A 15,268-nucleotide genomic window follows, 5' to 3' on the forward strand; every position below is an offset into this window, starting at 1 on the left:
TTTCCTTTCCCTTGGGTACCAATATGTAATTATTTTGCTCCATTTGTCCTTTCCTCTGAGTATGTGTCCCGACCACTTCTATTTTAGCCTTTTTATTTTTAAGGTTACGTCCTGTCGCTATCTTGGTCTTTTTCCTAATGTTCATATTTCTTACTCTATTATATCTATCATCTTATTCATTGGTGAGATAATGATCGCATTAATCATTGCTACTGCTGTGGATTTAATAGATCTGTCTTATTTATGACGTACTTGAAATCTAAGTCTTCTAAAGTCTTTATCAAGCATCTATGGGTTATTAGTACGATGGTGTTAACGCATAACAAAACAATGGAATGTTTTCCATTCGCGGTCCGGTATATCCTAGGCGCATACCGCGTATCGAACCCCATTATAATGCACTGCGCCCGCCATTCTTAAAAGAAGATATCATCTCATGTGTCTGCAATTCTGATTATTTGAGAAGATTTACAAACTGTATACGAAATTTGCAATCCGCTTTCATTGTCTAGACAGAAAGGCGCTTTTTTTTTTGATGCAGTACTCTAAAGCTATATAAATACAATATAACAGCTTTTAACGCCTCTACAAGCCTGTATTTCATATTTTCACATTTCATTCGCGACGTCATTGTGTAAATACAGCAAATTTTATAGAGAAAAATGTATTTCTATGTTTTGTATGCATTAACTGCAATGTTCTCCGAAGTAATATAAAATAGAACATACATATTATCTGATGTACTTTTAATTTTCAAGGATCGTTGCCAATTAAAAATTCCAAGTCGTCACACAATAGCTTTAGTTACTTCGAGTGGAAGCGTTTCCATCGATCCGTCGGCCACAGTAACCCTCGTTTCCGACTTAAAAAGAACATCCAATTTCGAATCTCCAATTCTCCTCCAATACCGGGCATAATTCCGTCCGGGAAAATCATTACATACGCCCCGGTAATTCGGGAGAGCGACCCTACCTTTACACTGCATCTCATTTTCAATATCCTAACAAAGTCGAATATACTATATTAAACTTCTAAACCAGCATATTGGATTTTGAACTCTAAAATTCGCAGAATAAATTTCAAAATCTACGCGAGAGCTACTGGAGATTGTCACAGCAATTGTAACTTTGTAACGTAGATGGTAAAGTTAGATTTTCTTTATATTTTCTTCAGCTACCCGCATCCGATTTAGGACTGTGGAAGCTCGAGGGGGGAATGGGGTGAGCTCTGAATAATAGAGGGAGGTATCCACTCGTATTTTTTCGTGAATTTTTTATTTAAGAAAGGGATAAGATTTTAATGTGGGAGTTCGCTGCCTTTATTACTTGTGATAGCGGGTCCGCCATTGTTGTCAGTCTTGATGCGTATGAGGTTTCCGCTTAAAGTATTCTGTATGGAAGATGTATCTCGGGACACTGGAGTTATGCTTGTAATGACGTTTTACGAGATTTCTTTTCTGTATCTGAGGGGACTGTAATCACACAGATTTTACGGTTTAAGTGTAAATTCGTGTCTGTTGGTTTTGCGACTTCATATTTGGGTATTTTGTTCTTACGTTGTATGAGCGCCGTTTATTGTTTCGTCTTTATATATACTGACATTATAGCTTACGATATATGATTGCTTTTGCTTTTAATGCTTCAAACATATATGATATCTAGGAATAACATCGGCTCCTAGTTAATTCTATAATACTAATGCTAGCTGACCCACCAAACGCTGTATTGCCATACAAATTAATGAAAAAAAAACTTTGCCGCTATAGAATTTGATGTATTCTTCAACTACATAGTCCCAGAAAATGTACAAAACAAATGTTTTACGAAATTTAAAGAATTCAAAGCAGTTAAGAGCAGTTTAACACAGTTGACCACAATTTAGAAATAGAGGGATCGCCTTTAGGGTTTTTTAAATAATAAATTATATTGCAAAGATTATGAATGATGAATTTCATAGAAAACAGAAGAACAAAGCAGAGTTATTCGCAGGTCTGAGCCATATAGTTTCAATTGGGTGATAGTTACGTGCCGTTGACGTGCAATGAAGGATTTAAAATCCATTTTTAAATAAAAATATTTGTTTATCTTGATAACTGACGGTGAATCTATTACTAATACTCCATCGTCCGTTGTGTCTGTCGTCGGGCTGTAACAGTGTGTATATATTGCCGTTAACTAATAAATTACAACGATAGTGAATTCCAAAATGGCCAGGGAAATTTATAATATATGATTCGTTTAGAAAAGTATTTAAGAAGTCCATAGTGTTTTATACCTTGCACGAGGGTACGAAACTCTTGGTCTGCGAGTCTGAGTCGCACTTGATAGGTTTTTATTACTTTACTCAGTTCATCTGTATTCAATTAGGCTTAAACTAAGCTTTTATGAATCGTCACTATAAATATCTACTAAATTACTTGAATCTACCATATGTTCCAAAAAAGTAGAGCTCGTGAGAAAAACATACAAGTAACTCAACGACCACTCTTTTCAATCAATAGAGAGAGTATTTTACAATGGCTGTAATATACATATTAAATTAGTTTCTAAGGTGCTGCATCCATTATATAACTTACCATACCTTCAAAAAAAAGCGCGTCCACATTCCTTAAAGGCTGGCAGCGCTCCTGTGATTCCTATGCTGTTGCTAGAGAATGTGGGCGGCGGTGATCACTTAACACAATGTGACCCGTACGCTCATTTGTCGTCGTTGACCATAAAAAAATAGCGGAAAAGATACATAGTTAATATTAAAATATAAATTCTATTGTTTGAATCATCTTTTATGGGAACAGAAATCATTAATCTTTCAAATTCCTTTATCTTTCAGATTTTTGTCGCTATAATGAGTAATGATTGTTCATACATATTTCACAATAGAATCATTACAGGAAGCTAGGCCACATTCCCAGTATTTGCGTGCCCTTGAGCCGTTTAACAATACTGCCTTGTAGTATTTGCCACAATTTGACAGCGATCGCGATAATTCTAAAACACGCAATTTAAATTTATCGTGTATGTGTTAGTAGTTAATTAAATATTGAATAAATCGACGTTCTTCTTGAAGATAACCTGTGGTGGTTTATTATTAGTGTAGTGCTGATATTCCACTCCATTCCCATTCACCCCCACCGGTTCCCTTCAGTCCATTTACCAATAATTAATTTCTGCTACTACGAATAGAAAAATATGTAAACAGTATTTTCCACTGATAATATTTTTATATTGCCATGTGATAAAAACCATAAAGCCATATATATTGTTCCTTTTGGATGTCAAGTCTACCTGAGCTTACTAATAAATTGTTATCGGCGAACGGAATCATCGTGAGGAAATTATGGATATGTTATTTGAGTATTTTCTATTAATATGAAACAAATAAATTCTATTCCATTAGTTGCTTAAACCCTATACCATAGTTTATTTGCTTCCCAACTTTATTAAAATCTCTCGTAACAATATATATGTCTACGCCAGCCTCACACTCACGAACAATAAATCGCTAAATCTAATAATAGATCGCTATGGCTTATCACTTAATGTCTCAGAAATCGGAAGTACACGACAAATGAGTTGCCGCTTGCCGGTACTTTTTGGACCGGCGCGTGCGCACATCGCCTTTGCGACGCCGCGTCCACGCCACACACAATATTAAATATGTTATTGCCACTGTTTTATTAATTTATCGTATTCGATAATCATGAACACGTAGAAGTTTATAAATATGTCGTATGTTTTTTTATTTCATTTAATATTGATCTAAGAAATGTCACTATATGTCAGAAAATACCAATACGGCGGAGACAAGGATACCAAGCTTAGAGCGTTTTACGGCATTAACATAATTACATACATATATATCATCTTTACAAAGATTGTAATTGAAATGATTTGTAAAACTATGAAGCTGTAAATTTTCATTTAAAAGAGTAGGAATGAGTTTCTTTGAAATTAAATAAAATTTAGACATTCATAAGTGTAATAAGGATTTCCTTGACCTACACGAATAAAGTGATTTTTAGTTTGTTTTTTATTTAATTATTTAAAGGTATATTTTACACACAGATAAGCACGTCTTTCACAGAACTCCATTTGAACCGACTCTTTAATTATTAATTTGATCATAGATAAAATATATTTTAAATGAAAACCGTGACAGATAGTATACTTGCCCCATTAAACCTATTCCTCCCTTCTGGGTTAATTTCAGGTATAGATATTGACGCGACGGTGACACAATAAGATCAAGTACCAATAAATTGTGTTACACAATATAAATGACAACCGAACGTGACGGGTCAGTCTAATTCAATACTCACAAATTCATTTATATTATCAAAATAGGATATCAAATCACTTATAGAACGTCAAAAACTACCACCTATTCGAAAAAGTATGCCTCAGACCTGAGAAGAACGGGCGCAGCAAACTCACCGGGCTCCTTTTTTTAAATGAACTTTCGTTACAAATACAAATTCTTTATTAAATCCATTTTCAGTCTGGAGTACGATTAAGAAATGCTACAGAAACTTTTACCACACAAAAGTAAACAATTCTTTTGAATTTCGTAGCACATTTGTTTTTGTATTTTCTGTGATCCTGTTATAAAAGCAATTACATCGAAATAAAGTGTTCACCGCGCCTACAGAAGTTTTCACCTCAAAAATCTCTGAAACGAAGAACGCTTTCTAATCGATCGATAGAAACATATCTACTATGAATAGATATATTTATAGTACATATGCCATTATACGGATACCCTCGACTGAACAAGTACATAAGGAGTCTCATCTAGAATACATTATCGAAAATATGCATCCCCTGTCTATCGCAGCTCAGGGAGGCTGTGTAGTAATACTTTTAAAAGCACTCCCGACTTCATTGTACCACGGCGGAGACGGATTTAGAGAGATGCTATTATCTTGAGGGAATATGTTGACATTACAATTCTGATAATAATATGTGTTGCCGATCAATGAATGGAAATCGTAGAACAATAAACCAATGGAGGTAGATTTTTTTTATAATATTCTACATTCAATAAATTTTTTTTCTAGAATTAAACTGTGTCTAAGATAGACAGAATAGTAGTTTATAGAATTTTTGTCTGTTCGTATGTTTGTGCGGGCAAAACGCAAAAACTACTGAATAGATTTAATTCAAATTAATGTTACCTTGCGGTCGATGCAACATATATGCTACATATAACTGAATTTTTTATCTTTCAATGATAAAATTTTCATCATTTTAATTACAATCTCGCCTTAGGCTAGTAAGCCATTTAATTTTAACTTTATTTACTAAGTAGAGTAAAACTAAGAAAGCATCTTGTAGTATCTATTAAGGATAGACACTAAGTTCTTGTATTCTTCAAACCTAGTGCATGCTATTATGACTGTTCACGGCATTGTATTACATTAAGTTTTCACTACACTAATTCAAAAGATTTCAGTGTTTCTTTTGAGTCTTCTCACAAGGTCCGTGCTATCGATGTTTTTATTTGTTTTTTCTATAAATTACTTTCGTGTTTTGTGAACCGTATTTCTGTAGTAAATCTTATCTTAATATACATAAATTACGTGTCACGTTGTTTGTCCGCGATGGTCTCCTAAACTAATGAGCGGATTTTAATGGGGATTACTTCATGGAGTGCAGTTTAGTCCAACTTCAGGGTTAGGATAGTTTTTATTTCCGTTTGGGACCCATAATTATTTTTATTTTCAATATTTGTTTTGTATGGACATATTCTCTATGAGAGAATTTAGTGACGCACGGTTTGACAGTTTGACACAATTTTTTTTATAACAACAGGGAGCATTTTTGACGAAATAATTCTTGATGTTTTGAAATATTATTGGAAAATTCCTATAAAACAGTATTTTTTTTATTATATACAGAACAACGTCTGTCGGGTCAGCTAGTGTTTTATAAAATATTCGTAGGTATGTGGCACCAATCCCACCAATTTATTTGGAATCCTACCTCGATGAGGTTTTTACCATGTTGCACTTTCTTTGCAAAAGTTGGGCAATAGTGTTTTCTTATGAACGGTATAACACTAGTAATTATACTAAGAGTCTAGCCTTATCAGGCAGCTGCGCTATCGCAAGTAATCTAAATAATAATAAAATAATACCGGACGATTGGCTAAGCGGTATCAACCGATTGGTTAAAAGCGTTGGAAGTGGTATTTTCGAAAGCTCAGGTACAAACTACAAATCCCGTATTTTACATGTTTGTTTTGTTACAAAAAAAAATGAATGTAAATAAATTATTTTAATTTTTTTACAACAAGCCAACTCCCAGAGCTGTCTAAAATCTTGATTAGTAGAACAAAAAGTAACAATTAAACTAGTAGCGGAACACTAGAGCTCCACGAATGCGGAGAGCACCATTTACCTTCAGCATTTTGTATAAGATCAGAGCAGGCCGTGTGCGCCTGGTAATTGCCTAGAACGTCCTACAGCCCCCGCCACCCGCCGTCCTACCCGTACGCAAACCCCCTGCAACCCGCCACGTATGGCCCAGATACAGCTGTAGGGTTGCCACTTCTCATCAAATTTTTAAGACTCCGTACCTCTCAAAGAATTAGTCGTGCGTTGCTTAATATAGAGGTAAACAGTTTGCCGCTTTTTTTTCGACATGACAGGTATCACAGTCTATGTAGACGTTTAAAATAATTATCTAAGGTTGTAACATATGGTTTATAAACCGAAATAGTGAGACTACAGAAATATTGACTGAGTTTTAATTGCTATTGCCATTTCACAGCAAATAATTTATAAAAACCTAGATGACGCGAACTGCAACGTCCATGTTGTGAGATTGCATGACAATACAATAATTTGGCGAAAAAGATGAGTGGTTGGTAAGGACAGGTAGGAATACGTAAACGAGGAAGACCACACGCTCGTTGGGAGGACGAGATCGTGCGTATAGCTGAACCAAACTGGATGGAAGCGCTGAAAGACAAAGATAGCATCTTCAACTCAAGGGTTTTCAATTGTACATTTCCTTTTGTTTATTTATTTTTTTATGGAAGAGAGGGCAAACGAGCGCATGGGTCTCTCCTGTTAAGAGATCACCGCCGCCCACATTTGCATCACAAGAGCGTTGCCGGCCCATTAAAAAAAGTGAAAAAACATTACTTGTTTTTAAGTAAGTACCCATTTCGAATCGTCCTGGAAACATCGCATAACTTTTTTGTGGTGAGATAGAGTCATTGCAGTAATTTGAAAAGGCTTTTCTATTTACTTATTTTATGATTTGTGTGCGCCAATAATTATTGTAATTAAAATGTCTCCGCTGGCAGCCCTAGCTCGTCGTACATGCACAACATACATCGTACACACCGCGCAGCTACTCAGCTTTACTTCATTTCGACTATTGTGTGCGAGCGTTTTGTTTTCTTTCTAGCTTTTTCGCTTTCAAGTTGCTTTTTGTTCCTCCTATAAGACTCTTCCGGTTAAATTTTTAAGAGAACTTATTTGGTAATTAGCCGTAAATGAATGCGCTTTTCGTAATGGTCTTAATTAATTATTGCAGAGGATCAAATAGTTTGCGATTTACAGATGTGCGATGCAGCCTCAAAGTCTGTGTCATTTATAAATGGTTCTGATTTCGTTAGCAAATTAAATGTTATCTTTGTTTTGGCATTAAACCTGGCCTGCTTTTATCGGTCTAACCACAAGAGACTCAATCCAGACGTATAAATTATCTAAGAAAATAGACGTTATCATATAATATCTTTAAATATATTTTTTATATTATTATATTTTAAATATATATTCACCTTCCTTAAAGGCCGGCGACGCTCCTGTGATTCCTCTGGTGTTGCAAGAGATTGTGGGCAGCGGTGATCACTTAACAACAGGTGACCCGTACGCTCGGTTGTCCTCCTATTACATAAAAAAAACAATATGTTCTACTTAAAAAAACAAAAGATTTAACGAATCTGTTAATTAATGATATTGGCAACATAATAACTGTAGGAAGCGTTGTTGCATCACTTTACATAGATTGTAATTAAAATAATTTTTAAAACGATGATATTGCAAATTGATTTAAATGAGTGGCTTCTTGACAATTCTTCTCATTAAAGCTCAGCCTTTTACAAAGTGGTGGTAAATGATAAAATGTATAACTATTGACATTCATAAGTGTCATTTTGTTTGAAATGAATAAAGCGATATTGAATTGATTTGATTAGTAACAATTATTAAAAACAAAACAATGCTCATGTCCATATTTAGAATACTTAATATGACATTAATTTTAAAACTATCACTACGAAGAATACTCCCAGCTTTTCCACGTTCGATAGCTTTGGTAGATTTTAATATCTAATGAGTGGTTTAAAATCCTATTTGAACAAAAATACCTGTATGAATATGGGTGAAATTTGAATTATAGAAACTACATCAACAGTAGCTACTTTAAAATTACAAGTATTAGTAAAGCCGCTAGTTTGCTATTATATTTTCAATTACAAATTGAGGATATATAAATTTTATTTGCCAAAATTTACAGACGATGCGAGACTCAAACCTGTATCTACCAACTGAGCCAACCCTCCAAGTGACGCAACGATCGTAAATCTTGTTCCAAGCTCAGATTGCTGCTCCACATTTGTGGTACAATTTAAATTTGTATATTAAATCCCAGAAGTGAGGGATATCACTTAAAAATAACAAACTGTTCAAATTGAGGGTAGTTATGGCTTACTAAGAGTACTGCATACTGACTTCAAGTACTTTATTAGTCAAATTTATGATCATAAAACAATATTAATGTATGTTTTCGAGATTTTTGAGACTCAGTTTTTCTTATAAAATCCACCAGCTCATAATGTGGTTATCATTGAGTGGGGATTATTACATACTGCAAGATTACTCCCGCAGTGTGAACGGATTAGCCATAAAAACGTTGACAAAACAATAATTGTATTAATAGCGCGTAAGAGGGCTCACGAAATATGAATACAAATATTGTTGAACAAAACGATACAGACCCCATTCGGTTCGCATTACCGATTAACCCCATCCCACTAAATAACCCTTAAACGGGCGTTCAATTTCACACAACCGCTCATGAAAATATTAAATCCAATTTACCAACTTACCCCACATATTACCCCCTCGATTATCCTCTCGAAAAACACGAATTATGACTGTTATAAGCGATCGTAAGTAATCGGCGCAAGTACACGCCCGGCCTCCCCGTTGTTTGCGGGCAAAAAATATGAATATGATTTGATGGCAGGTTTAATCTATTATAATCGGGGATTATTATATTTCTATTTGTTAGGGTCAATAACGAGCTATTTGACACGTTTGTGAATCGCGTGCGGTCCCGCTCTACCCGCCAATTAAACTCGGTTTTTTGTAGGTTTTGCGTCTTGAGTCATTTGCCGGTTGTCGATGACGCTCGGATTGGTTTATTATAGTTATTATGTTGTTAGCGGGTTTGTTTTAGCTTTTTATAGGTTTCACTGCGTTCGTTAACAAGTTTTAAGGAACCTGCAGTAAACTTATAAATTTTATTGGTACTTAATATGTTAATTTTTGCACAAGTTTCTGAGAATATTTGAACTTCACAACAAATAGCTACCTATTAATTTTTAATTAAATAGTTGCTTTGTTCTTAATGTTATTATTACAAACAGCTGTTTTAATTATTCCAATCTATAACCCTGACCATCTGGATGAAAACTTCAGCTGTTTTTCCAGCTGGATTTGTAATTCATACTCCACATCAGGTGATCGGGAGACCCGTTTGTTTTTCTGTTGTATAAGTTCCCATGGAAATTGCGGTGTCTAATCTTAGGGTTAAGATCTGGCGAATTTCTTGCTAGTCTCGTCATTTTTTCCTATAGATTTTTTTTTAAATATTTGTATACTTACATACACACATACGCATATTATCTTACCCCAAACTAGGCATAGCCTATGGGCGCAAGACAACTATATATTAAATACGATATATGTACATATATAAACATCCATGACTCGGAAACTAGCATCCATATTCATAATAAAAAAGTTTGCCCTTGCCTCCTACAGGAAATTCGAACCCGGGACCTCTAGCTAAGTGTGCAGGGTCACTAACCACTAGGATAGGGTCGTCAAGGATTATGGTCTTATTTTTAACCCAGGATTAGCTAATGTCACCATTATAACATATCAACGTCCCTAGACAATACCATATATTAATTATGTACCCCATATTATTATGTATTAATTTTCATCGAATCGAAATCAAAGGAAGATATCCCAGAGGAGAGAATGGTAATGTTGCCAGACCTCGTACAAAGAGGATTAACTTCAGTGTTGTCATATCTCCGCTTATTATGTTGATGTGATTTTGTTTCCCGCTTTTCTCTAAGACTGTGTGTGTGGTCTTTGAGGTTATTCTTTTATTGTCACACGTTATTTGTGGATTAATATGATCAGTAATCCGATGGATGATTCATCGTTGAAATAAATACTAATTATGACTTTTAGTAATTGAATTAATAGTAAATATAGTAGGAGATACATGTACCATCTAAAATATTGATTCATAACCCACTTTGCAGAAAATTCTTTTAAAATCATTTTATATGCACGGAAAAGATTGTATGACAATAATTGGTGGGCTGTAAGTGACTACTAAAATGATAACAGTTACATACTTAGAAAATGTAACAATGGAGGTGTCGTCAAATAGGAATTGCTCATCTGAATTAAAAATATACCTTAGTAAAAACTGCTTATATTCGTTAGACGAATATTTTCCCTCTAAAAATTGACAATTTTTTTTTATTATAATATAATAATAAATAATACTGCCACTAATAATAAAAATAATACTAAATAAAGGTTAAATTGAAGTTAAATTTCAATTACATTGATAGTATTGCAACTAATAAATGAATGTCGACCTGCATGTTAATTATGACTGTAGGAAAACGACAATAGGTGGGTCAAGATTGACCACTAAATTTTGTCGATAATACAATATCTGTGTAGAAGATTGTATTATCTTATTACGTGCTGAGTCATCTTTATCTAAAGCTAGAATTAATAAAATACTTCTAATAAAATCTCAAATGATATTCCAATAAGGCCATCCAAAGTAAACCTGGCGGCGGACGGTCATTGACGAAGCGAAAGACATCGGATAGTCCTGGAGTGAAATAAAGAGTGATGCCCTCTGCCCCAGCTATACTAGGATACAGGAACTTAAATTATTCCAATAAGGCCACGGGTTAAGGTTCTAGTCTCCGTCGAGTAAATTGCAGTTTACATTATAATATTCGAGTATTTTAGTGCGATGTAGTTAATTATCTCTGAAAGAACTACGAACCAATGTTAATATATTTACAGGCAAGTCTAAGCATGGCTGTTAAGGGTGAGATAATAAGTTTTCAATTGGATCTCTCAACAGTAGGATATTATCAGTTATAAGAACGATATTTAACAAAATTTCAAAGAGATTGATGTATCTGTATATGACATAGACGAAATTCAAAATTAATGAGCAAAAAAACTGAACAAACCATTAAGTTACTACTTACTCGAGTGTACAGAAGCGAGTCTCTGCCGTTAGTCAGCTGAAATACATTAAGAATGTTTAATAGCTATTGGAATCAATGTAGCACATCATTTGGGATCAAAATTATTTAAAACTGTATTATATAAAAATGTATTACGAAATTCAAACGAATTGTTAAAAGACGGTTAAGTGGTAAAGTTACTAGAAATTAAAAAACTTTCTTAATGAGTTTTCTTAATACCAGATATCGAAAATGAAGCTACCGCCGTCAGGCTATTTCATTTGTAAATTTGATTGTATTGAAATTCTATATAAAAAGTAGCCCGCTGAGTTTTTTGCTCCCGTTCTTCTTACGTCTGAGGCATATAATTTCCAAATGGGTGGTAGTTTTTGACGTTCAATAAGAGATTTTATATCCTATTTTGAAAGAAAAATTTTAATACGAAAATAAAGATATTGTATTGAAATCTTTTTGACTAAATTAAAATAAATGCCTTTGAAAATAAAACTACAACTGAACAACTGACGCTTAATGATTGCTAATCCAACAAAATTATAAGTTTGTTTTCAATTCACTTTGAAAACATAGTTAAGATAATAGCGCCTCGATATTTTAACAGGGGACTCGTATTACTCGTATATTGTCGCAGCGTTTACATTCCCTGCACACAAAATACTCAATTACGTAAACACGATGTGGAAAATAGGAAAAATTGTTTAAAGGCTGCGCGGTGACTGGCAAAGAAAACAACGCAATTGCGCGCCAGTTGCTAAACAAGCGCAGTTTTCCCACAAAAAGCGTGCCTTCCACGTAAATATTTGAGTGGTTATTGTTTGAGTAATTGCTCACTACGACTGTACAACTTAATGGCTGTACTTGGCCGAACCGTTTCACCCATATTCCTTGTTAATTATATCGGCTGAGCTGCCTTCCGCTTCCACGGTTCCAAATGCGATTTGTGCCCTGTGCCTCTCCCCGCCCCAATTACTAGCTTCTAAAAAGTGGGGGGGCCCAAGCTCCCTTATTTTTTAGATTTAATGACCTCTCCAGTCTCGATGTTCATTTGTCGCGAGGGTCTTGTACGATTATGTTCGCATTTTGCGTTGGAGCGATGATTTGAAGAGCGTAAAGGGTGAGGCTAAAAAGGTTTTTCTTAAATTTCATACGTAAATATCGAGTTGAGTGCACTTTACTTGGATGTTATTAATTGTTAAGTGCTTACAGCTTCAGTTTAGGTTTCCAGTAATATATGCCTACAGTTGATAAAATATTTTCTCTTATACCTTAACAGTAAATGCAATTGATTTAAACGTAAATTTTTTGATCTTTTTATTACGTTATGATCATACAATGGTTCAAGTAAAAAATGGCGTCATAAGATAAAATTAAAAACCCTAATTTGTATATCACATACACCCTAGGGTACAGATTTTTTTATATTCGTTTGTGAACAATATACAACATATATATGGGCATTATAATATATTTAACCCACAGTATACTAAATTTATCATTTAAACTGTTTATGCATTATTCGGAATAAGAATACTAACTTTTTTATGGAAGAGAGGAGGACAATCAAACCGGTCACCTGATGGGATGTGATCATCGCCATCAATACTCCCATCCAAGTTTCATCTCTTCCAACCAGAGGAAAAACAAGAACGTTGCCGGCCTCTTAAGAGTACTACATACCGAACGAATTTCGCGTTGTAGGTATTTAGTACCCGTAGTCCTATCTTGACGTACGCCAAACGTGCGAACGGGAGAAATACAGCCCGTTCGCTTTTTTAGTAAATTTGTTTTGGCAGTTTGCAAGAAAACTCCTTTCATCTACTAAATCGTATATTGTATATTATGTTCTTCTAGGACTCTTGTCGTGGAAGTCGTATTGACCTTGGAAGCACTCACCTTGGAAGCTTAATTAATAATTTGGTTGTCTTCCAAATCTCTTAAAATAAATATGAAGTTAGATATGGCATTAAATAATTCAGAAAACTTGATTTAACTCCATTCTCTAATTGTTTAAAAGCTTTAAACGAACCCCCATATTAAAAATGTCCCCATTAGTATAAAGTATTTGGAACTAGAGGGGTCCCTTTGTCCTGTTTGTTTGGAATCATGTAATTTTCTATGATTCTGCAGTTTGCGATATCGAAATTGCTGGGATGTATTAATTCTAAATTACACCCTTGATTCTATTGTTGGGTGATCTTGATTAAAACCCATGCGATGCTGCATATGAAGAGAGAGTCTACTGTGACGCACACATAATTTAATACTTTACTATAAAAAATAAGACCGCCAAAATGATCAGAATCTCGGGATTATGCCCATATGCAAAGGTAGTGAAACATTGGGTCTCTCGGAATAAATAAAACATGTTGATTCATAATAAGTAATGTTATAGTTAGAATACGATTCTAGATTATTCCCATAGATGAAATGAAAAAGAGATCAACCAACCGTTCCATTAGTTGGTAAATGAATTTATGAAAACAGGAAATGGATTAAAATATCAATGTCGGGTTATAAATTAGGATAAATAATGGATAAATTGTTCATTAGAGCTTATCAACTTGAATACATATACTTATTAATAAGCACGAGCGTGCGCTCGAGATTTTTTAAATGAATTTACGCCCGCTAGGAAGTCTGTTGGTATTGAACGAGACTCAGCTGTCCCGTTGAGCTATAAACTGCTCGTTCGGATAAAGCTGACACGACTCGACATAAGGCATACTCAGGAGTCGAACATTATCACTTAGTAATTACGTTAAAAACCTTCGTAAGTATGTAAGGTCCTACGTAAGTTTCCGTTTTAAAATAAAGTTCATAGCTAAACAGGGTAAATATCCATATATCGGGCAAACAAACTACGCTTTTTTCTGTTCGAAATTTTAGAGCACACGACATGTGTCATCACATGATGTCAATGGAGGGATTATGATAACTATCGTACTGATGCCATCTATCGTGGGGAAATCACCCTTGCCGATCTCGCTTGCGACCCGAGACAATAGAAAACAACTCAAGTAAACCCAAATGATAATTTCAACCCTATTTTTGTATTCAAAAAGGCCCATAGTCGTCTGTTTTAAGATAAATCCCACAAGGGTGATCCTGAAAAGACAATTTAACCCTAAAAAATGGTGCATGGACATTAATCCGCATGTAATATCGCAAATTTGTCATCGCTCCAGCGAACCAAGGCCCATCTGTTGTATGGAACGCAATTCGATTTGCTGCTATTAGCGAGTGAAGAATGGAAGTTTGGTGGACCACTTGATTAGATAATTAAGGGAAAAAACTATGAGGTTTCAATTTGAATATTTATAAGTGTCTAGCTACCAACAAACTCTAAGTAATGAGGATTGGAATTGAATTCAGATGAAATGGCACCAAAAAATAATATCGGTCGGCGATATTAATGTATGAGATTGTGACCAATTGGTGTCGGTACACGAGCATTTGATATAAAATATTATTTTGAACATCTAAGATTTTATTTCCAGCAATAAGATTAAATGTATTTCAATTTCTTTTTCAAAGGATACAAGATATATTTAAGTGTAATTCTACTGTGCCCCTGGTTCGGTCCTCGCACACCGCATATCAATGTGTTTTCGTTTATTCGAAGTTTAATGAAAATTAGGTCGACAACGCCCTTGATATTCCTCTGGTGTTACAAAGGAGAATGGACCGCAGTGATCACGTTTGCCCGTTTTTCCGC

At 34.6% G+C, this 15,268-nt stretch overlaps 1 protein-coding gene across 6 annotated transcripts in view; it reads left to right on the top strand.

Moving 5' to 3' along the window:
- The window catches only part of LOC126970087 (protein pangolin, isoforms A/H/I/S), a 179,284-nt gene that overhangs the window by 97,084 nt on the left and 66,932 nt on the right, over nt 1-15,268 (top strand). The gene's annotated exons all lie outside the window — the stretch shown is intronic.

The sequence above is a fragment of the Leptidea sinapis genome, chromosome 20, assembly GCF_905404315.1.
Source record: "Leptidea sinapis chromosome 20, ilLepSina1.1, whole genome shotgun sequence".
Classification (NCBI taxonomy): domain Eukaryota; kingdom Metazoa; phylum Arthropoda; class Insecta; order Lepidoptera; family Pieridae; genus Leptidea; species Leptidea sinapis.